We start from the raw sequence: 24,760 nt of genomic DNA on the forward strand, positions 1-24,760 counted from the left end.
ATTTGTTGGGGTGTACGTTACTTTTCTGGACTAACTTTTAGTAAAATATGTTCTCTTATTCCAAAAATCAGAGCTTATATTTTTAGAAAAAAATTATATCTTGAAGTATTACAGTACTACTTTTTACAGAATATTGCAACAATTAGGTGTCGAAGGATTCTTAGTGATTCGGGAAAAGGCAAAAATAAATACTTGGACAAACTTTGTTATTGACTTGCTAAAGACCAAAAATAGAAAGGAAAAAAATCACTGATGATTCACTTCCTAATCACCAAATTTGTTAACAGAAAATCCTTCCTGAATAGATCATACAAATTAAGCAAATAAATAAGCGTTTAACATAATAGACAATATAAAAATCTTTTATACTATAATTATAGTATAATTAACACGTGATAGCTTATTAGTTACCGTTTTTATCAAGTTACCTCAATACTCACCGTAATATTTTACTTACAATTACCTTATAAGTAACATATTTGTGCATATGTACTAGTATTTTTTTCACACCATCATTGTCGTTCTATATATTATTTTTCATTCAAATGTTCTTATAATAAGTAGTCCAAATCACAAGAACACAGCAGCATAAAAAATACAAGTTAAAAACCATGGTTTTTTCCCTTTGCTCCCACTGCATTATTCTCTTCCTACTACTTGGTTTGTACTTAGTTTCATTCACAAGTGGAATATTACCACCTGTTCAAATCATTAATCAGGGCCGTCAAAATTTATTAGTTAGATGCCAATCTGATGGATATTGTCATAGTAAGCAGATAATAAAGCCACTTTCTCAGTACAATCTTGATGTAGATTTAGGTACAGGTCCGATTGTTAAAGCGTGGTGTACAATGGAATTAGCTGGAAAATGGGGAATTTTTCAAGTGTATAATACTGAAAGAAATGATCTCTTTTGTGATAAGGGATATTGCACTTGGTTTGTGGCGGAATATGGGGTTTGCCAGTCTACTGGTCCATCTGTTTTTGGGTGCTCTAAGCTTTACTTTTGGCCACAAGTTTGATTAAGAGAAGTGGAAAAAATATATCTCTGAATAATAGCAAGTTTTGCTGTTTATTATTCCATTCTTTAGCTATGTTACGTGGACTCTCAAAAATGTTGTAACACATGTATCAGATTCTCTAAAAATATACTACATTTGAAGGATTTGATACGCACCCCGCGGTATTTTCGGAGAGTCCGAACAACATAACTCTTCAGTAGTAATTCTTTTTTTTTTTTGGGTCAAATTTTCCGCTTGTGAGTAGTGAAAAGGTTTAGACTTTTTTGTCCAAAAAAAGACACAAAATGAAATAGATTGCTTCGCTAATGTAAGATTATATTGTTTCTTCTATTACACATTTTGTTCGTTCTACTTCTGATTATTTGTTTCTAATTCTAATACAAAGTCCCCTTGAAGGAATGATTGAATTTCTTTCTTTTTTTAGTATCAATATAACTTTCAATTCAGATTATTGTTTTGGAAGAGTATAATTAGTTTGAACATGTACAAATAAAAGTTTATATACAAGTTTTGCATTTGTTAATCTAGAATAAACACCGGATATATTCGAATAAGTTTTTCCCTCTACAAACCTATATGTAAGTTTCAATGACTTTAATCTCCTTGCAGAATTCTTATATAGCATATTAAGACCCCATTAACCGTAAAAAAAGTTATTTAAACAGTATGCTTTACTTTATATCATCACATTAATGAGAGAGGACAAGCTTAAACTTTACCTAACGATGATAGTATATTACCTTAGTCGTGTATTTTTTACAAAAAAGAATCAGAATATTTTAATGAGATATAGATGGAAGAGAAAAATCCTAACAATAGTTAGTCTAATTAATCTGTTGAACATTGTTAGCATAAGGACTAAAATCACATACATTGTTTAATCATAGGTTAAAAGTGCTTAACTGAATATCACGAAGACTAAATTACAGATAAGCCAGTAACTCAGGGACTAAAAATGCTATTTTTCCAAATTGTATTGATAAAGCGCTATATTAGTTAGGAGGTAAAAAGCACACTAATTAAAGTGAAAATATATATATTTCACTATAAAAACCGGAATTATTGTGGCGGTTGAACAGAACCGCCGCAATATAGAACATAATACGACAGCGTTCCAGACGTCATTAGGGCATATGTTAAAACGGTGTTCTTTTTTAAATTACGGCAGTTCAAAACCGTCGCTAATTCTCACAGTTCTTAATAGTAATTCTTTTCCTTCAACATATTTAGAAAACTCCCTATTAATCATTTTACTATTAAACACAGACACTCTTTTCTCTCTCTCCCGCTCTCTCTACGTACGCCTTCTCTCCCTCTCAAAAAGACGACTCTCCCAAATCGTTTTAGGCAATATTGTTTAAGGATTCTCCCAAATCGTTTCGCTTTTTGTAAGGAGATAAGATTTCAACTCATTTAGATGCGGTAATTTATTTCAATTCGTTTATAAATAGCCTTTTACTGATAAATACTCGTTTCAATTCGTCTCTTGTTTCAAGTCGTTTGTGTAATTCCTTTCAAAATGCTAAATTAGCTATCGATTTCACTGATTTAAGGCGTGCATGTAGGTATATTGGATGGATATCAGTTTAAAGCACTGATCTTAGCTGTGAATTTCACTGATTTGGCTTTCGATTTTGCTAATAGAGTTAAGGCGTGTATGTGTGTGTATTGGATGAAGATCAGTTTAAATCACTGATTTTAGTGGTCGATTTACTAGTTTAGCCGTCAATTTCACCATTTGGCAGTCAATTTTATTGATTCGATCGTCGATTTTACTGGTTTAGCTGTCAATTTCTGCTAATGGTTTTATTTCTTCTTTCTATTAGTTTTTAATCTATATTTTTGTTATTTTCTGTTCAATTGGTTTGATATTGAGATTGTAGTCAAATACATGCACTTAATTTTGATATTTTTAGTTGTTGTTTGGTCTAATACTAATCTTATTATATATGCGCTTGATAGGTAGCTGAAGCTATTGGGATCGATGCAGTGAACAATTTGATAGGTATGCATTATTCTTGTACTGTATCATAATCTCTTCAGTTGTCAATTCATTTTAATTATAAAATTCCGACATGTTGTAATTTTAATTAGTGAATAAACATGTATCTTTTCTTCAGTAATCTCTTGGTAATGACGCAGATTTTGTACCAAAAGCTTTTTGTTAGAGTTATGTGTGTTTTCCCACCCCATCCAGAACATGTAACACAATACCACCCAATTGGTTTGTGCAATGCTACTTATAAAATCGTTACTAAAATTATAGTTCTTCGCATCCAACCCCTACTGTAAAAAATAATCAACCCTACACAAAGTAGTTTTATCCCTGGGCGGCGTGTTGCAGATAATGCCATACTCGTTCAAGAAATAATTCACTCTTTTAAATACCAAAGGGAAAATCGAAGAATATACTTCTAAAAATCGATCTGGAAAAGGCGTTTGACCGACTTGAATGGTCCTTTCTATACTTTTCTCTTCATCAACTAAATTTCCTCCACCCCTTGTAAAATTAATCATGTCATGTGTTACTACATCGTTCATATAAATCCTTATTAATGGCAAACCCTCTCCTTACTTTCAACCAACAAGAGGTATACGCGAAGGAGATCCGCTCACTCCTTGCCTATTTATTATTTGTATGGAATCCCTTTCCAGAATGATTGAACATAAGGTTGACGTTTGGCAGTGGACACCAATAAAAATTACCAAAAATGCACCACCACTATCACACATATTATTTGTAGATGATCTAATCTTATTAGCAAAAGCTAACACCCAAAATGCTTCGACAATTACTGACATATTTAATCAATTAAGCAAGCATTCTGGTCAAAAAATTAATTTTACCGAGGCAAAAATATTTTGCTCGTCTAATGTAACTACAAATACATGACACAATATTTCCACTCAACTAAACATCTCACAATCCTCTGTGTTTGGTTAGTACTTAGGCCTCCCAATTACCACCTTGACCCCAAAATCATATGACTACCAATACTTACTTGATCGCATCAACACCAAACTATCAGGGTGGCGCGCTAACTTTCTCTCATTAGTCGGCCGCACTACCCTGATTAAATCGGTGTTAAACTCTATACCAACTTATGCAATGCGGCTCCACTTACTCCCAAGCAAGACCCTCTTTCAAATCGACCGCATGCAAAGCAATTTTCTTTGGGGATCCACACCTCAAAAACAAAAAATTCACCTCCTCAACTAGGATCAAGTCACCACGCCAAAAGACCAAGGAGGCCTAGGCATCCCAAAACTTATCCATGATAACAAGCCTCAATTGGCGTTATCATCATACACCAGACCTCTTATGGGCGACTGTACTCCGTTCTAAATATAGCCCAGCATCACTCGCAACCCGTCCTTATTACTACATCCAACATTCTACCCAAACTTCTTCAAATATTTGGAGAAGTATGAAGCAAACCTCTCACATCTGTTGAATGGGCACAGGCTAGAACATAGCATCAGGTCACTCTATTCATCTCTGGAATGATTATTGGATACCTCCTAATCTTTCCTCGGGACAGTTTATTCATGGACCATTACTTGATGAAGAGATTATGCACTCCCTTAATACCATCATCTCAGATAATACTTGGAATTTTGCTAATCTCTCCTTCGACATGCCCAACACAATTATTAGTAGAATCCAAAATATTCATATTCCTTTGGTAAATTCATCCACAGACACACCCTTCTGGAATAATAAAGTGAATGGCATGCTCTCCACATCCTCAGCCTACAAGCTAATTACTCACCATTCTGATAACTACTGCCACCCCTTCCCTCATAAATGGATTTGGAAGACGACTACCACTAAAAAAATTAAACACTTCTTATGGCTACTTGTTCTCAATCGTTTGCCAACTGCTTCACTCCTTTATTATCGAAACATAACCCTCTCCTCCAAATGTAGTATTTGCCAAAATAGTTTTGAGGATCTGACCCACCTTTCTATACACTGTCGACCAGCTAGCAACGTTTGGACTTATTTCAACATACAATCACCAACAACTGACCAAATTAATTGGCTGAAAAAATATTTTCCATTCCAACGCGCCTATCCTTCTAAATCGTTCTACCTCCATTCCCCTTAAAGTACTTACTTCTGTCATTCTTTGGCACATTTGGATAAATCACAATAGGAATACTTTTGATCAAACTACTACTACCAATGTTTGCCTTCCTACCATCATATCACATGCTACACAAATTTTTTTCCTTACCAAGCCGCCTACAATCACCCAACAATGCATGCAACTCACAGTACGCTGGCATAAGCCGCCACTAGGACACATCAAACTCAACATTGATGGAGCTGCCGACCCATTAACACAGATTGGAGGCCTTAGGGTGTATTTAGAGATACACACGGTCGATGGCTATGTGGCTACACAAAACATATTCCACTCACAGATGCGCTCCAGGCGGAGCTACTAGCACTTTTTCATGGACTTAAAATAACCTCTTTGCGCAATTTTCATCCATTGATTGTGGAATCTGATTCACAGGTATTAATAAACCTTTTACAAACAGAGAACTTAATATGATTCCAAGCAAAATCAAGACAGTTGAGCTTCAATGGAGTTTTCTAAAATATTCTGAGAGAAGGAGAGAGCGGGGGGGGGGGGGGGGGGAGGGGGGAGAGAGAGAACCGACATACACTATACATTTTGGTATAATGAGAAATCTCTAATAAATTTCATTAGTTTCCAAGTATATATACATGTATGCAAAATGTAAGTCAACTAAGCTAACTAACTATGTCCACTAACCACTAACTATTCATTGTATAATGAATAAAATGAATGGAGAATAGGATTAATAAATATACTCAATACCCCCCCCCCCCCAAGTTGGAAGTGAGATTCTCAAAGCCAACTTGCCGAAAACAGCTGAATGTTTGACCCCTGTGAGGTCCTTAGTAAGAATGTCAGTCAACTGATTGTGAGTAGCTACATGACGAAGAGAGATTAGGCCTTTTTGTAGCTTGTTCCTTACAAAGTGAAAATATACTTCAATGTGCTTTGTTATGCAAATACAGGATTGTGGGCAATGTGTATGGCAGACTGGGTATTACAGAACACCTTAATAGGACTGGATTGAGCAACAGTAAGCTCTGCAAATAGCCTGCTTAATCAAAACAACTCTTAAAGTACCTTCATGAGGGACCTGTATTCTGCCTCAGCTGAGGATAGGGAAACAATCTCCTGCTTCTTGGACTTCCAACTAATAGGACTATCTCCTACTAGAACAATGTACCCAGTGACAGATCTCCTAGAGTCAAGACATGCAGCCCAGTCTAAATCACAATAAGCTTTGATAGAACAATCAGGATTGTTGGAGAAGAAGATGTCCAGAGTTGGATCCTTTTTGAGGTATCTGAAAAGATGGAATGCAACAGTCAAATGTGAATCTCTTGGAGCTTGCATAAACTGGCTCAAGAGTTACACACTGTAGGCTATGTCTAGCCTAGTGTTAGTGAGAAAGTTGAGCTTTCTCACTAGCTTTCTGTAGTATGTAGGGTCTGGTAGAAGATTCCCTTCTTGTGCCTTCAACTTCACAGCAGGATCAAGAGGTGGGGACACACTAATGTAGTCAAAACACTAATATTCCTTCAGTAGATCCAAGACAAATTTTCTCTGAGAAATAAGAACGCCATCTAGTTTGTATAGGACATCTAGTCCAAAAAATAGTGAAGTCTGCCTAAATCCTTTATTCTGAACCTTTTATCGAGGAATGCTTTCAAACTAGCAATCTCTTCTAAATCAGTCCCAGTAATTATAACATCATCAATATATACAGCCACAAAGATGATAGACGCGGAAATTTTCTAGCAGAAAAGGGAATAATCATTTTCAGAGTGTTGGTACCCTTTTGAAGACAGTGCCTCAGTCAGTTTGGCATACCATTGTCTACTGGCTTGTTTGAGACCATATATAGATTTGTTTAGCCTGCAAACCACCTTGCTTGAACTGCATTAATCAATTACAAGATCAGGAGGAGCCTCCATGTATACCTCCTCATGTAGGTCTCTATGGAGGCAGGCATTATTCACATCTAATTGAAATATGTCACATCCCCTCTTAACAGAAATTGTAACTAGCACCCTAACAATTGTCATTTTCACCATAGGGGAGAAGGTTTCTGTATAATCAATCCCAGCCTGCTGAGTTTATTCCTTTACTATCAGCCTGGTTTTGAACCTTTCAATACTCTCATCTGCTTTATGTTTGACCTTATACACCCACTTGCAACCTATTGCTTGTTTGCCAGCTGGTAAAGGAACTAAATCCCAAGTATGATTGGAATGGAGTGCCTCAAATTCCTGTGTCATGGTTGTCTGCCATGCAGGATTGAGTGTTGCCTCTTCATATGAAGATGGCTCACTATCATGGCAAACACTTTGCACCAAATATTGATTTACAGAAGTTAAAACATTAGGAGAGATGTGATGATGATTAGAGAATAGGGCATTTAATGAAGGAGTGCAATGAGAAGTAGTAGGTAGTTGACTATTACTAGGCAATTGATAAACATAGTCTTTTAGGTAAACAGGGGTTTGATGATTTCTATTGGACTTTCTTAAAGCCGGTGCTTCTGACTGTACAAATGAAGATGAAATTTGTATATTGTTGTCACCTCGAGATGTAGAACTAGATGTATTTAAAAAAAATGTATCACAGGTGGAAAGAGTCTTAGAGTAATGTTGCATGTCCGGAGATGCGACAATGGCAGGACTTTGTCCAGTACTCATAGGAGAATGTTAACTACTATCTTCAACATAGTTAGGAAATGAAACTAACTTAAGGACAACAGGAAAGGAAACATTTTTAGAAGACATAGCAAATAGAAACACATTTTCATGAAAGATCACATCTCTAGAGATATGTGTTCTCTTGGTGGCTAGGCTTAGTACCTTGTAACCTTTTGTTCCAAATAAATATCCTACAAAGTTGTGAGGGGTGGTTCTTGGTTCAAATTTATCTCTATGTACCTTGAGCACAATGGGGTAGAAGAAACAACCAAAACTTCTCAAGTGAGAGTAGTTGGGTTTCTTTTGATATAGCAGTTCAAAAGATATTTGTTATTTAGGTAAGTGGTTGGCAAACTATTTATTAGATAGGTGGCTGTCAAGATGAACTCTCCCCAACATTTAGTTGGTAGTTTGGACTGAAACATAAGTGCTCTAGCAGTTTCAAGAAGATACTTGTGTTTTCTCTCTACTACACCATTCTGATGTGGTGTATAGGGACAAGTTTTCTGGTGTATGATTCCTTTGGACTGGTAAAATGAAGAGGCTTCATGGCTAGTGAATTTTACGTCATTATCAGATCTATTGATCTTTATAGATGTATTGAACTGGTTTTCAATCATGACTACAAAAGCTTTTAAGGCTTGAATGGCATTACTTTTGTAGCTTAACAGCTGAGTCCAAGTGGATCTTCTAAAGTCATCCACTAGGGTTAAAAAGTATTTGTGGTTATCATAGGTAGTTACATGGTACCCCATATGCCTATATGTAGCAGTTCAAACAATTGGGAAGTGGTGCTGGTTCTGTGACGAAAAGAGAGTCTGGCTTGTCTTGCCATAGGGCATATGGGGAAAATAAAGGGTTGTCTTGGTGCAAACTTTGCAGGTATAGAGGATATTCCTCTCATTTTAACAAAAGGAACATGACCAATCCTATTGTGCCACCGAGAATTTATATCATGTTCATCAAACACACATGAAGGCTCATTCTTATTATTTGATATGTGAGTATTTACAAAGTGTGGACTGTGACATGAATGAGTAGGACTAACATACTCATCACTATTTATACTAGAAGTAGGAACACAATTGCAACAAGAAGCTGAAACAGTAGATGGCAAGACAACCTTTTTACCCTTCAAACACCTGGAACAAAGGTAATACATTCCCTCTTTTCTACTACCAGTCACCTGAAGCCTCTCCACTGAATGAGCCTGCAACAGACATAATGCATCACTAAAGAATACAATACATCTAAGGTGTACTGCAAGAGAGTGAACATAAATCAAATTATATTTGAATGATGGAACATAAAGGACCCTATGTAAGACAATGTCTGAATAAAGTATCACATCTCCTAATTCAAGAACTTTTACTATATACCCATTTGGAAGGCTTATTAGTCGAGGATAGGGTAGTGTTGTGATGTTGGTAAGTGCATTTTTAATCAAAGTTCATATGGTTAGATGCTCCTGAGTCGATGATACAAAGGTAAGCCTTTTATTTAAAATATTTGCATGAAGGTTTGTCAAAATCAATGGAAGAGGTATAGACTACAATACCTGCAAAGTTGACACTACTATTAGTGACATTGTCATTGCTGGAAGATCCTCCTATATTTCCTACTTGAAAGTGCTTCAGTAAGCTCATTATCTGCCCATTTTGTTCTTTTGTCAGGTTGAAATTCTGATTTTCATCATGTAGGTCCTGCTCATTTCCATTCTCATGAATCATATCAGCTGGAGTTCCATGTACATTTGCCACGAAGCCTTTTCCTCTATTGAACTTGTGATTCAGGTTATAATTTGGATTGTTCCCCTGATTGTAGGACTGATTATTGGAATGATTGGGGTTCCGATTAGTGTATGAATTGCTTTGAGGGTATTCATGTAACTTATAATACTTCTCCCTCGTATGTCCTGGTCTTTTGCAGTAGTCACAAAATGGTCCATGTTATATTGTTGACTGTTTAATGTGTCTTGAATTTTCTGGCTCCAAGTGGATTATGATGTTGTGGACTTGCATTCACATGCAGTGAAGTAGACTCCAAAGTCAGTTGACTATTAGGTTTGAATTTCCTTTATTTTTCTTCTTGTATTAGTAGAGAGAAAGCCTATGCCATGAAAGGCAGATGCTTCATCATAAGAATGCTCCCTCGCACTATTGTGTAGACCTCATTCAAGCCCATTAAAAATTAGATAAGTCGTCGATCCTGCTCTGCCTTGTGCATAGTTTCTTTTGCTCCACACATGCAGTTGCAGCTACATTGAGATTTGGCACTCAAACTGTTCAGCTCCTCCTATAATCTCTTCATTCGTGTATAGTACGTGGTAATGTCTAAGGATCCCTGAACAAGTTCGTTAATCTCTTTCTGAATCTGATACAATTTTATGCCATTTGTTTGGTCATAACGATCCTCTAATTCCCTCCACAACTCGACTGAGTCATTCACATATTCTACACTATCAGAAATTTCCTTAGCGAGGCAATTGAGGATCCACGAGGTTACCATGTCATCACACCTCTCCCACTGGCGAAATTGGGGCAAATTAGGGCTAGGTTTTCTACATTCTCCATTAATAAACCCTAATTTATTTTTGACCGACAGGGCTCGCAACACACTTCTTCTACAAGAACTATATCCAATTTCGTCAAACAAAACTGGTACTAAGGTCACTCCGGGACTATCCGAAGGATGAATGCAGAGAGGACAACCTGTATCGATGACCGATTGGTCATTTCTACTTGTGCCAGACGTGGTTTCTTTAGTCTGATCGATGGCCATGTATATCAGTCTACTTAGCAAACAAATGAATCAATTAGGTCGAAAATACCTCAATTTGCTGAGAAATTACAGATTTCAATGGTAATCGCCGAAACCCTAGCGAGCAACGAAAAGCAGACAAATTTGGGAATGAAGAATGGAGATGTTGACAGGATCCGAGCTAATATCCGAGCTCTGATGCCATAATACGATTCCAAGCAAGCTCAAGACAGTTGAGCTTCAATGGAATTTTCTAGAGTATTCTGAGAGAAGGAGAGAAGCGGAGAGAGAGAGAGAGAGAGAGAGAGAGAGAGAGAGAGAGAGAGAGAGAGAGAGAGAGAAAGAGAGAGAGAACCGACATACACTGTACACTTCGGTATAATGAGAACTCTCTAATTAATTCTATTAGTTTCCAAGTACATATACATGTATGCAAAATGCAAGTCAACTAAGCTAATTAACTATATCCACTAACCATTAACTATACATTGTATAATGAATAAAATAAATGGAGAATAGGATTAATAAGTATACTCAATAGAACTTAAAATACTTACACTTGCTTATTTCATGTAGGTCGATACTACATGATCAGAATATTCAACAGTTCTACCACATATTTCGGGAGGGTAATGGCGTGGCGGATGCTATGGCAAAATTTGGAAAAATAGTAGATGCTACATCCTTTCAAGATGTTTTAGTTTTTGACAACCCACCCAACTTTACTTTCTCGTTGTTAGGTTTTGATGTAAGCGGAACTGAGCATCTTCGCACAGTTTCTCCCAAATGTACTGTCTTAAACTTTCTATAAATAAATAAATGCTTCGTTTCTTAAAAAAAAAAATTCTCTTTCTCTTTATTAGAGTTCCTACATGTTTGGATGTTTAGCGATTTTCCCCAATTCATGTTCTAATTTTCTTTCTCAGACCGATGATTCATTTTGTCAATTGAAAATTTGAAAGCGATGAGAGATATAATGAAAACAAAGAGTAAACATATTGCCGCCATTTCGAAAACTGGTCTGCTAATATTAACCTAAACATATTGCCGTAATTTCGATGAATAACAATGGTTTTAGTTCTTCTATGCTGAGAAGAGTACGGGAAGTGGTGGGAAGAAGAAGGGGAATGCACAATTGAGAGTGTTTAATTTGGGGAATACTTCACCTGTTCCAGTTACTAAGCTGGTTAGTATATTGGAGAAGTTGCTTAAAGTAAATGCTAAACAGAATGTGTTGCCATTGCCAAGAAATGGATATGTGATGTTTACTCATGCTAATACTAGCTATGCTCAGAAGGAATTTGGATATAAGCCTACTACAGATTTGCAGATGGGGTTACAGAAGTTCGTTAATTTGTATCTTGATTACTATTCAATTAGTTAGAAGAAGAAGAGTTTTTGGTGACCTTTATTAATGAAGCTTTTAGCTACTGATCTAATGGTTTTAGTTCGTTCTTTCTTTTATTTTTGTGTCAAGTGGTACTATAGTGTTAATTTGTTATGATAGGTTGCTTTTCTTTAATTTGTACTAGGCCTATCATTTGCTCTATTTGGTATTGAATTGCATGCACTTAATTTTGATATTTTTAGTTTTTGTTCTGCTAATTAATATTAACCTAAATATCATATATAGCCTTGATAGGTAGCCGGGGGATCTAAAACAGTTGGTGAAGCTATTGGGATCTATGTCGACAAAAATATATTTGATAGATATAGCTCTTGTCAGTTAACTTTATCCATTCTTTTGAGCAGCTTTATTTTTTTAAAGGTAAATTGATTCTTTCTTAGTGTTAAGTTACCTACTATTAGTGTAGATTATATTTGTCAATATATGTTTGATTCTTGTATGTTCTAACTTACCAAAACTAAGTTGAAGATATAGATATTTCTTTCATGTTGTAGTTTTTGTTTTTCCCTCAATAAGTTGTACATGTTCTTTTCTTTGTTTATTTCTCGCTTTGGTTCCATTTATATATGATGAATATTTTGCTTATCTAATTCTATAATTTATGTTAATTATTATGATGGGTGCTTGATTACATATTATGATGGATTTTGTGCAGTAAAAAGGATTTAAATGTGGAATTAAAAAATTAACATTAAAAATATTACAATAATGGCAGTATAAACTGGTCAGTTTCTGCATATAATTTGAAAGACAACAATTATGGCGATTACTAACCGTCACAATCAGCAAAGTAAAAAGCCATTTTTAACAATGCATATTGCCGCGGTTTTATCTGCGTGTATTATAACTTTTGACTGAAGCGATTATGGCCGGTTTGTAAGCCGCTATTAATAACAATTATGGCGTCTGATACAAATTGTTAGAACATGCACAGCGAAAGCTGTTGGGTTTAAGCTTGGTTAGCTTAAAATTAAGAGTGAATGGGAAATTGAGGGAAAATAAAATATTTGAATTTTCCTCCTTGTCAAAGGGACATTGTCCCATATTGGAGGAAGAAAAGATTTTTGATGGGTATATAAGCAATTGTTTTACTTCTAGCTCTTATAGAGTTAAGAAGAAGGCAAGCCTCGCGCCGTCGTCATCGTCGCTCGCTCGGCTTCGGCTTCGGCTTCGGTCAAAGATTGATTGATTAATATTTTTTGACAAAATTTCTTTAATTATTTAATAAAACATATTAATTAAATTAGCTGAATATCCAACCCGAACCGGATCCGTGCGCGACCCGTTTCTTCGATATTTATTATAGTAATACAAATACCTAACAATCTTAAGGAAATTATTTTTTATTTGTTATCTGTATTCTTTTTTTTTTTGGAGATTAAAACTTGTGTGGTTTTCTACTCCTTCTGAATTTTTTTTTATTCTGATTTGAAGATATAAAAACTTGATCGAAGTATTAAAATTCAGAAACGATTTGAAGAACATAAAAACTTAATCGTTTTTTATGAAACAGTATATAAAAACTTCAGTTTTTATTTATTAAAACGTACTGTTTATCGTTAATTACAATTATGTTTGCTGTTATGTTTTTTGCCATTAATTGAACTTTTCTATTATTGACAGTGACAAATGGCAATTGATAATCCTTCTGCGACTGTTGCGGCAAAGACGATAGCCTTGTCAAGCCGAACTGTTGTTCCATCGGCCGAGAAATCGAAAAAATATTCTGGAGCCAACTTCAAAGTATGGCAGCAAATGGTGTTCTTTTGGCTTACCACTTGGTATGCAGAAATTTCCCAGTAAAGAACCTCTAGTGCCTTCCGCGGACATGTCGGACAACGAGAAATTTATGATTGTTGAGGCGTGGAAACAAACAGATTTTCTTTGCAAAAGCTATATCCTAAGTGCTTTGAAGAATGACTTGTACAATATCTACAGTGCTATGAATACTTCGAAAGAATTATGGGACGCACTTGAGAAGAAGTACAAGACCGAAGATGCATGCTTGAATAAGTTTGTGGTTGCCAAGTTTCTAGACTATAAAATGATAGACAACAAAACCGTTGGAATACAAGTTCAAGAACTTCAACTTATTTTTCACGACCTTATTGCTGAAGGTATGGTCGTGAATGAAGCATTTCAAGTGGCTAAAATGATTGAAAAATTGCCTCCTTCGTGGAGAGATTTCAAAAAGTATCTTAAGCACAAGCGCAAAGAAATGAAGTTGGAAGATCTTGTGATTCGTCTCAAGATTGAGGAAGACAACAAAACAGCTGAGAAGAATTCTCGTAAAAATTCAACGATTATGGGAGCTAATATCGTTGAGGAGACTGCTCCAAAAAGTAAGAAGAGGAGGAGGTCTTCTTGACAGACTAAGGAGCAGAACAAAAGGAAGTTCAAGGGCAACTACTACAATTGTGAAAAAGCTGATCACAAAGCCCCTGATTGTCGTCTCCCGAAAAAGGATAAGAAGAAGGGACATGCCAACATAGTGGAGAAGAATTAAGACGTTGATGATCTATGTGCAATGCTTTTGGAATGCAACCTAGTTGAAAATCCGAAGGAGTGGTGAATTGACTCTGGAGCCACTCGACATGTTTGTGCTGTCAAAGAAGCATTTGTGACTTACTCTACTATTGATCCCGAAGAAGAGCTTTCCATGGGAAATACTACCACAACCAAGATTGAGGGCTATGGGAAGATATTCCTGAATATGACTTCCGGCAAGGTGTTAACGCTCAACAACTTTTTTCATGTTACTATTAGGAAGAATTTAGTTTCTACTTCTTTACTTGTTAAGAATGGATTCAAATGTGTATTTGTATCTGACAAAGTTGTTGTAAGTTAGAATGAAATGTATGTTGGAAAGGGCTACCTCACAGAGGGCCTTTTCAAACTCAATCTAATGGTTGTTGACAGTATGAATAAAATTTTAGCTTCTTCTTATTTATTGGAGTCAAATGATTTATGGCATATTCGTTTAGGACATGTCAATTACAAAACCTTACGGAAGTTAATTAATTTAGAAGTATTGCTTAAATTCGAGTGTAATAAATCAAAATGTCAAATATGTGTTGAATCTAAGTTTGTAAAACATCCTTATAAGTCTGTTGAAAGGAATTCAAATCATTTAGACTTAATTCATACTGACATTTGTGATATGAAGTCGACACCATCTCGAGGTGAAAAAAAGTATTTTATAACTTTTATTGACGATTGCACTCGATATTGTTATGTTTATTTGCTTAATAGTAAGAATGAAGCAATTGAAGCATTTAAGCAATACAAAAATGAAGTGGAGAACCAATTGGATAAAAAAATCAAAATGATTAGAAGTGATAGGGGTGGAGAATATGAATCTCCGTTTACAGAAATATGTTCAGAATATGGAATTATCCATCAAACTACTGCCCCTTACACACCTCAATCCAACGGAATTGCGGAAAATAAAAATCGGACATTAAAGAAAATGATGAATACTTTATTTATAAGTTCAGGATTACCGCAGAGTTTGTGGGGGGAAGCTATCCTTACAGCTAACAGAATACTCAACAGAGTACCCCACAACAAAACGCAATCTATTCCATATGAAAAATGGAAAGGAAGAAAACCAACTTGAAATATTTCAAAGTGTGGGGGTGTTTAGCAAAAGTACAAGTACCTTTACCCAAAAGGGTAAAAATCGGACCAAAAACTGTGGATTGCGTTTTCATTGGATATGCTACAAACAGTAAATCATGCCGGTTTTTGGTTTATAAATCTGATAATTCCGAAATTCATATTAATACGGTAATTGAATTAGATAATGCTGAATTCTTTGAAAGCATCTATCCGTATAAAACTCAATGTGAATCGTTAAGTGAAAGACTTAAACGACCACGGAAAGAACCAAAGGAAAATCCTCCAAGTAATGAAGATCCAAGGTGTAGTAAACGTCAAAGAACATCTACTTCCTTTGGACCCGATTTTGTGACATTCTTGCTTGAAAATGAGCCTCAAACGTTCAAAGCAGCTATGTCATCTTCTGATTCAACATTTTGGAAAGAGGCAATCAATAGTGAGATTCAATCAATTTTGGATAACCATAGATGGGAATTGGTTGATCTTCCTTCAGAAAATAAGCCTTTAGATTCAAAATGGATCTTTAAACGGAAAATGAAAGCTGATGGCACTATTGACAAATATAAGGCAAGACTTGTTGTCAAAGATTATAGATAAAAGGAAGGCCTTGATTACTTTGACACTTACTCGCCAGTAATGAGGATAATTTCTATTAGGGTGTTAGTGGCACTGACGGCCGTGTATGGTCTTGAAATCCATCAAATGGATGTTAAAACAGCTTTCTTAAATGGAGAATTGGAGGAAGATATTTACATGAAACAACTTGAGATTTTTGTTGTTCCGGGTAAAAATACGAAAGTGTGCAAACTGGTTAAGTCGCTTTATGGACTTAAACAAGCACCCAAACAATGGCATGCCAAATTTGGCCAAACAATGTTGGCAAGTAAGTTTAAAATCAATGAGTGTGACAAATATATTTACATTAAAAATACTCCAGGTCATGAATTCATTGTTCGTTTATATGTTGATGATATATTGATAATGAACAAAAATATGGCAGACATAAATGCTAGTAAACGCATGTTTGGCTAGCAAATTTGACATGAAGGACTTAGGAGTTGCTGATGTGATCTTAGGAATCATAATTCATAAGACTCCACGAGGTCTAGCATTATCACAATCTCACTACATTGAAAAGGTACATGACAAGTTCAAGTATTTGGATTTCAAGATTGCCAAGACTCCAATTGACGTGAGTTATGCACTTCAAAAGAATAAAGGTGAAAGTGACTCACAACTGGACTATGCAAGAGTATTGGGAAGTTTGATATATATATCATGAATTATACGCGATAACATATAGCATGTGCTATTAGCAAACTGAGTCAGTTTACAAGTAATCTCAATCAAATACATTGGATGGCAATGAAACGACTTTTGGGGTTTATGAAACATACCTAAAATTACGCTTTGAATTATAACAAATATCCCTTAGTGATTGAGGGATATAATGATGCAAATTAGATCACCGGATTATCTGAACTTAAATCCACGAGTAGATATGTTTTCACAATTGGGGTTGGAGAAGTGTCTTGGAAATCATTCAAACAAATGTGCATCGCCCGTTGTACAATGGAATATGAATTCATAGCTTTAGATAAGGCCGGTGAAGAAGCTGAATGGCTCCGGAATTTCTTGGAAGATATTCCTTTGTGGCCTAAGCCTTTGACACCTATATGTATACATTGTGATAGTCAAGCGGCAATAGGCAGGGCAGGAAGCATTATGTATAACGAAAAATTTTATCACATACGACGGAGACACAACACCGTTAGACAACTACTCTCTAGTGGTATTATCACTATTGACTACGTAAAGTCAAGAGATAACGTGTCAGATCCACTTACAAAAGGCCTATCTAGAAAGGTAGTTGAAAGATCATCAAAGGGAATGGGGTTAAGGCCTAGGACAAGTCATTACGGCGGTAACTTTACCTAGCAGACTGGAGATCCCAAGAGCTAGGTTCTAAGAGATCAAACAAAGTTATGAATGACGGTTCAATATTGTCAAATAACTCAACCCATTCTCGTGATGAAGACAATGTTTAGAAATCGAGGTAAAGTAGTAAGGCTTTTTGATGACTCAATAAAGCTTAAAGCTTTCTAATGATTTGCTAAGTCTGGCAGGATATGACCAGATAGTGTGTCTATAGGATTACACGTTTAGAAATCACCTATGTGAGTGTGAAATGTAAGCTGCTTCAAGGGGAATGAAAGTAAAGGCTCATTCTCTAAGCACTCATGAAACCAGGCGGTGTTCATGGCTGAAACGAACACAACCGTGAGAATCATAGATCGTTAAGGGTTGATTACGTGACTTATGTTGTCTAGGTATACAACAAAGCTCGACGGTTCAAAGATATCAAATCTACCAATTGATCGAGTATATCTGATATAAGTTTACTACAGAAAGTTGAAAGGGAAACCTACTTATCCAGATGCAATTAATCCTTGCATGCAAATCACACACTCGTCCGTGCATTCCTTTGTCTTATAGCCATTCCCTATTCATGTGGGGGATTGTTGCGTTTAAGCTTGGTTAGCTTAAAATGAAGAGTGAATGGAAAATGAAGAAAAAATAAAATATTTGAATTTTTCTCCTTGTCAAAGGGACATTGTCCCATATTGGAGGAAGAAAAGACTTTTGATGGGTATATAAGCAATTCCTTTTCTTCTAGCTCTTAAAGAGTTAAGAAGAAGGCAAGTCTCGCGCCGTCGTCGCTCGCTCGCTCGCTCGGCTTGGCTTTAGCTTCGGCTTTGGCTTCGGATTCGTATTCGGATTTGATAAAAATATTAATTAAATTATCCCGAACCGGATCCGGGCGTGACCCGATTCACTTTCTTCCCAGATTTTTATTTCAATTTTCCTCCCATTTTTTAGTGACTATTCTGAAGAGTTGTGGACTTTCAGAAACAATACATCCATTAGCTATAAATTCGTTTGATTCCTCAGATTTTTCCTTATGAATTTTTTGAACATCAAAACTTCTTCTTCTTCTGCACAAATCTATTTCAGTGTGATTTACTGCCGTTGAGTGATTCGTTGACACCATGGTTTTTGGTACCAATACACTGGTGAGTTAAATCGTTCTATCTTGGGAGGATAATATTCCAGCACCTCGGGTACTTGAGAGAAATAATTTCCTTAAGGACACACTGTGTATTCAGTGGGATCGATTTATTCCGAAATTATTTTTTTCAGATATTATTTCGACTTTCAGTTGCTGCTAACTTTCTGTTTACTGTTTCAGAAAGATTACTGTTTCGATATTTATTACAGTAATATAGATACCTAACAGAAGCAAGCATACAATTGAGGCATCACATACATGTAAACTAGACAATAATATCATTACGAGATTAGAAGCACTAACCTCTTGAAATCGTTGCACAAGTCCTCCACAGAGCAAGAATCCAGGGTTGTAGTCTTCTACTATGGTCCTAGTAAAACCTTAGACGAAATTGCTTTGAGTGGGAAGAACAATACAACTCTGAAAAATCAGTTATTGGGTGAAAAATGTCTTCCTTTTATAGACTCATTTTTCAACCCTAGGGGGCTCCAAAAACGTGTAGGATTCTACTTGTGCAAGTAAAATCCTACTCTAACTCAAGAGGATGACTTTTCTCCCAAGTCACTTTTTTTACCCAAGTCAGTACAGGTTTTTTACTAGGTATAGCAGGGACCACAGAAATTGTAAGAGGCTACCAATTATAATATTAATTCAAAAAATTGGATGAATTAATTCCTACTATAATTAATTGCAGTTTATTCCACTAAAAACTGCAATTGAACTCCTCAATCGAAATTTCGAAAATTCACTAATACTTATTTTAACTCCCCATGTTAAGATCACAAATACCAGTTAATTAAATTAAATTACTGATAATTTAATTTAATCAACTAATTAAATCATCTATAATCCCGCTTAAACTATTTCATGTGACATATACAAAATTCACCAGCTGGGTTTTCACATGAAAAACTTATAAGCTTACATAAAGGGGTATCATCAAACTCAGAACGTCATGAATTCTATCAACTAATTATTATTTCACAAATGCTATTCGTTATTATCCAATCTATTAGGCATACACTAACTCTGAATAGAGTTGTACCTTTTGATAAATCAAAACAATAAGCAAATCACATTGATCATAATAATTATATAAAGATTAGGAGTATAAGCTCATTTAATGAATTAGAGAAAATATTTTATATATATTCAGTACAAACATATCTTTTCTCTACTTGATCCGTTAATATACACTAAGTATACTAACACAAGAAGTCAGAGTAAAACCACTCCCATAAGCAAAACAATTATACTATAATCTTGTGCTACAATCATCAAGATATTTTGTCCAATAATATCTTCAATTGTGAACATAGTTTATTAATTATGAGAACCGACAATTTAATCTTCTGTGTCTAAGCTAAGACTCCATACACTAAATTGTCTATTACATAATTAAAGGACACTCTTGTAACAAATGATCTATTTAAAATAGTCCTTTATTGAATTGAATAAATTAAATAAACAATTATTCCATAAAGAATAAAACATAATACTATGTCTAAACTACATTGTTAATAATATATCCCAATACGATCTGCTTTAAGATTCAGTGAATGTAGACATATATGAATCATTTGCTTACGTTGTGCTATGTTCTTAACTAGATTTTTTTTTTTTAAAGAAAAATTATTATTACATAAAGGGTACGGGAAGGGAAAACGGCAAAGGAGATTACACAGTGAGGAATCAAACTCTCACTAATATTTTTACAATCATAGTACTGAATATCTCATTGTAAATAAGCCAAGCTTGACCTACTACCTTTATAAGAATTCTAAATACAAATAAAATCTTATTTCAAAAACATTTAAGGAATTGATATCTGATTTCACATTGATTGATGCTTTTATTTCCAAACTTATCATTATATTTTGATGTATTATAAAGTAAGAATTTCAAGTAGTAATATCTAATTAATTTCAAAAATATTTAAGGAATCCGTATCTGAGTTCACATTGATTGATTCTTGTTTTTCCAAACTTGTCATTCTTTTTGGACGTAGTATAAAATAAGAATTAAAGAAACTAAATCAATCTCGAATCTCCAAATAAATACAATATATCCCTTCAGAGATAAGGTAAAAATTCAAGAAACTAAAACCAATCCCAAATATTCACCAAATTAATACAGAATCACTTCAGAAATCATACTAAAATAAGCAAATATTTACTGCCTTTTAATGTTGCACAACTTTCTTTTTAACACAACCAATTTACTTATAATTAAGCTGGGTATTCCGGACAATGCGCTTCAAGACAAAAGTTCAAAACCATGGTCTCTTCCCTTTTCATTCACTTCATATTCTATCTTCTGCTTCTAAGTTTTTTCTCAATTTCAGTAACCTCCATTGACAAAACCACAGAGCTTCGTATTTATAATCATGGAACTGCTGGAATTTTGAATGTAAGATGCATGTCAAATGGATACGATTTTGGAAAACAAGACATACCATTTTATGCATCTTATGCTCTAAACCCTAATCTACATCAAGATTTGAAAACAAACAAGAGTACAACGTGGTGTGCAATGGAATTAGCTGATTATTGGGGAATATTTCTCATGTATAATGACAATAGAACTGAATATTCTTGTGGTGGTAAAGTATGTAAATGGTATGTAAATGCAGATAGACTTTGTCTTTGGGATGATAAAAGTGGTTGTACTACGATATTTAATTGTACTCGTTGTGCTAGGATACATATTTGGCCATTACTCGCTTGATTTTATTAGTTTTAACTAATGTCTTGTGTTGGATCGCGAATGGAATATTGTCAAGAACAAGGAAAAGCCAAGTTATATTTTTTTTATTGTTTTCTTGTTCTTTCTAGTGAAAATTGATAGGAAAAAGTTGTTTAAGTATGTTGTAAGATTAGATTCTTTTTTTGAATATTACATGTATATACACTCCATCTAATTTCTTTGTTTTGTTCTTTTAGTTTTTAACTTTCTTTTTATTAAAATTTAATTATCCAAGTAACTTCATTTTTTCTTTTCTTTTTTTCAAAAAGAAAAAAGAAAAAAATAGTTTAGTTATTCTAAGTTCAAAATAACAAAGTTATTTAAATAGTACTTATAACTTATAGTGTAGGCTATGGTGTTCTGTAAGTGATATCCTTTTCTTATTAACAAAAAATGTTTCTCGTGAGATTTTAGAATTTGAACCACTGTGAGATTTTTAGAATTTGAACTCGTGCACTTAGACACGGCCATGCATAGCATAGAGATCACGTAACTCAATAAAACTCAAACTCGCATAAAGTTCTAGCCATCTATCCGAAAAAAGAAATGGATTGATAGGATTCCAAGAAATTCTTTGATTTCTTTGGGAGTGTGGAAAAATAAAGAGCTCGATATGAGAACGTGAATGAGCGACTATTTGGGTTAATTCTTCTTTTGAAAACGTGGGCCAAGAAATTACGAATGCAAGGGAATGTTCTCTAAAAGGAACTGGAAGATTGACAGAATATGAATTCTTTTGAGTCGTCGATCAAAATTACAAAGCCCAAGTGGGCATTGTTTAGGCCTGATAAGCTAAAAAGGTTTAGGCGAATATGGGCCCAAGACAACTGTGATGACCCGATACGTCATTTTGGGGTTTAGCCTTTATTTCTGTGTTCCGAGATCTCGAATAGCTCCGTTTAGCCTTTCTCGATTTGCGTACCTAGACCGTGTCTTTTTCCGAAAAAATTTTATGTCAAAAATTAAAGAAAATATGAGTTTTAACCTTAAAAATGATTTGAGTTGACTACGGTCAACACTTTGTGTAAACGGATCGGGATGTGTGTCCTGATGGTCCTGGTGGGTCTGTATCGTGATTTGCGACTTGGGCGTATGCCCGGAATCGAATTCGGAATTCCCTAACTAGATTAATGTGCTGTGTTGAAAACTAGTAATTTGAAGGCTTAAAGAATTCCTATGCTTGACCGTAGGTTGACTTTGTTGCTACCGGGTTCGGATTTTAGTTGCGAAACTTGAAATAGGTTCATTTAAATATTTATGACTTGTCTGCAAATTTTGGTGCAAAATGGAATTGATTTGACATGATTTAGACGTCCGTTGTAAATTTAAAAGTTCTTAAGTTTCTTTAAAAATTTCATACATTTTGATGTCTGATTCGTAGTTGTAGATGTTATTTTGGTGTATTGATCGCGCGAGCGAGTTCGTATGATGTTATTACACTGTGTGCATGTTGGTTTGGAGCCCCGAGGGGTTCGATTGAGTTTCTGATAGGCTACAGACCATTTCGGACTTGAAGGATTGCTCCCTTTTCACTGCTTCTAATATCTGGTGCATCCTTCTTTGCGATCGCAAAGGGTAACAGGGGACTGGGGAAGTTTTCTTCTTCGCGAACACAGAGAAGGGCTCGTGCGAACGCGGAGCGTTGGAGGGATCAACCTTCGCGAATGCGACTCTTCACTCGCGAACGCGATGAGTAAGGGACTCTGGGGGAAGGCTGGGACTTGTACTACGCGAACGCGAGCCGAGGCTCGCGAACGCGTGAGGTCCCTCAAGAATGTGAAGGCCATTTTGGCCGCTGCACTTCGCGATCGCGTCAGGCCCTTTGCGAAGGCGAAGAAGGCCTGACACCCAGGCAATTAAATATCCCAAAGTCGGGATTTTCTTGATTTTTCACCATTTACACATTAGAGCGCGGCCTAGAGGCGATTTTGAAGAGGAATTTCATCCCCACTTCATAGGTTAGTATATTTTAACTCGTTTTCTTCCCTTTCCATTAACACCCATTGATTTATAACCTCTAATCTATGCTCTTTCATGGTAGAAATTAGGGATTTGGATAAAATTGGAAATTTTTGTAAAATTGAGATTTAGACCTCAAATTGAGGCCGGATTTCAAACCTAATCACATAATCGGGTTCGGGGGTGATTGAAAAATTGAGTTTTGGTCCGAATCTCGGGTTTTGACCAAGCGGGCCCAGCTTGACTATTTTGGAAAAGGTGTAAATATCTTTGCTTTATCTATTGTAATTGATTTCCCTCGCATTGTTTGATGTTATTAAGTCAATTTTTGTTAGATTCGATTGGTCTGGAGGTAAATTTTAGAGAAAAGGCCCCAGTTGAGCTTTGATTTAGTTGCAGAGCGAGGTAAGTGTTGGGTCTAACCTTGATTTGAGAAAATTAGGAACCTTTGAGCTATATGTTATGTGAATTACGTGTGTAACGACATATATGCAAGATGACGAGTGTATATATGCAGTCGAAATAATTGTTTCCATGTATTTCCTCGTGTTTCATGAATTATCTCATTCCATGCCCTAACTACTATAAGCTTTAGTTGCTTTCTATGCCGTAATTTGTTAATTGTCATTAATTATTCTTGTATTGAATTGTTCGTCCCTTCCATGACTTCGTGATTACTTGTTACTTGCCTTAATTGTCTTATTTGTACACCTTAATTGTCACGTACTTGACTTATCTTGTTGCTTTTGGTTAGTTTTGTAGCATTCCTTTGATTAGTACATGGTTCCTTTATTGCTTTGCTTTCATATCTTTTAATTGTAGAGATTCTTGTAAATTGAGCTATTGTATTGATTACATTTATTGAAAATTTGTTGCACGCTGCAACGGTTGTGATATGGTTGAATAAGGGAGGATTTTGATATTGATTATGATGATATGGTGGGATCAGGTTGCGCACTGCAACAGATTTTATGTGTGATTATTGATATTGATAAATGAGGCTATGGTGAAATAAGGGAGGATTGTGTGTGTACTGTGGGATCGGGTTGCGTGCTGCAACTGATTGGGATGCTGGTTTTGTTGTCATTATTGTGTTGGTTTCCAATATTGTTACATGAAACTATGAGATCTGTTATTTTGGGTTCTTTGATTGCGAGGATTGAGTTCCTTTTTAATAAATAACTGCCTTACTTTAATTTTCTATTTTTCTTCCATGTTATTATTATTATACTGCGTATAAGTTATTATAAGTGGCTCGCCTTAACCTCGTCACTACTTCGTCGAGGTTAGGATCGACAGTTACAGAGTATATGTGGTCAGTTGTACTTATACTACACTCTGCACTTCTTGTGCAGACTATAGAGTGGGTCCCAACAGCGTTCAATAAATTTGCTCGGATCCAG

The 24,760-nt window shown here is 35.4% G+C and overlaps 2 long non-coding RNA genes across 2 annotated transcripts; one reads left to right on the forward strand and one right to left on the reverse strand.

Moving 5' to 3' along the window:
- Positions 1 to 2,102: 2,102 nt before the first annotated feature.
- Positions 2,103 to 9,856, forward strand: LOC138899551 (uncharacterized). Its single transcript, XR_011411250.1, has 3 exons — positions 2,103 to 2,444; positions 2,985 to 3,027; positions 9,468 to 9,856. It is a non-coding gene; the product is annotated as an uncharacterized lncRNA (long non-coding RNA).
- LOC138899552 (uncharacterized) lies at positions 5,709 to 9,485 on the reverse strand. Its single transcript, XR_011411251.1, has 2 exons — positions 9,353 to 9,485; positions 5,709 to 9,004 (listed from the first exon to the last, which is right to left on the reverse strand). It is a non-coding gene; the product is annotated as an uncharacterized lncRNA (long non-coding RNA).
- Positions 9,857 to 24,760: the final 14,904 nt, after the last annotated feature.

Source organism: Nicotiana tomentosiformis, chromosome 9 (genome assembly GCF_000390325.3).
Source record: "Nicotiana tomentosiformis chromosome 9, ASM39032v3, whole genome shotgun sequence".
NCBI classification, from domain to species: domain Eukaryota; kingdom Viridiplantae; phylum Streptophyta; class Magnoliopsida; order Solanales; family Solanaceae; genus Nicotiana; species Nicotiana tomentosiformis.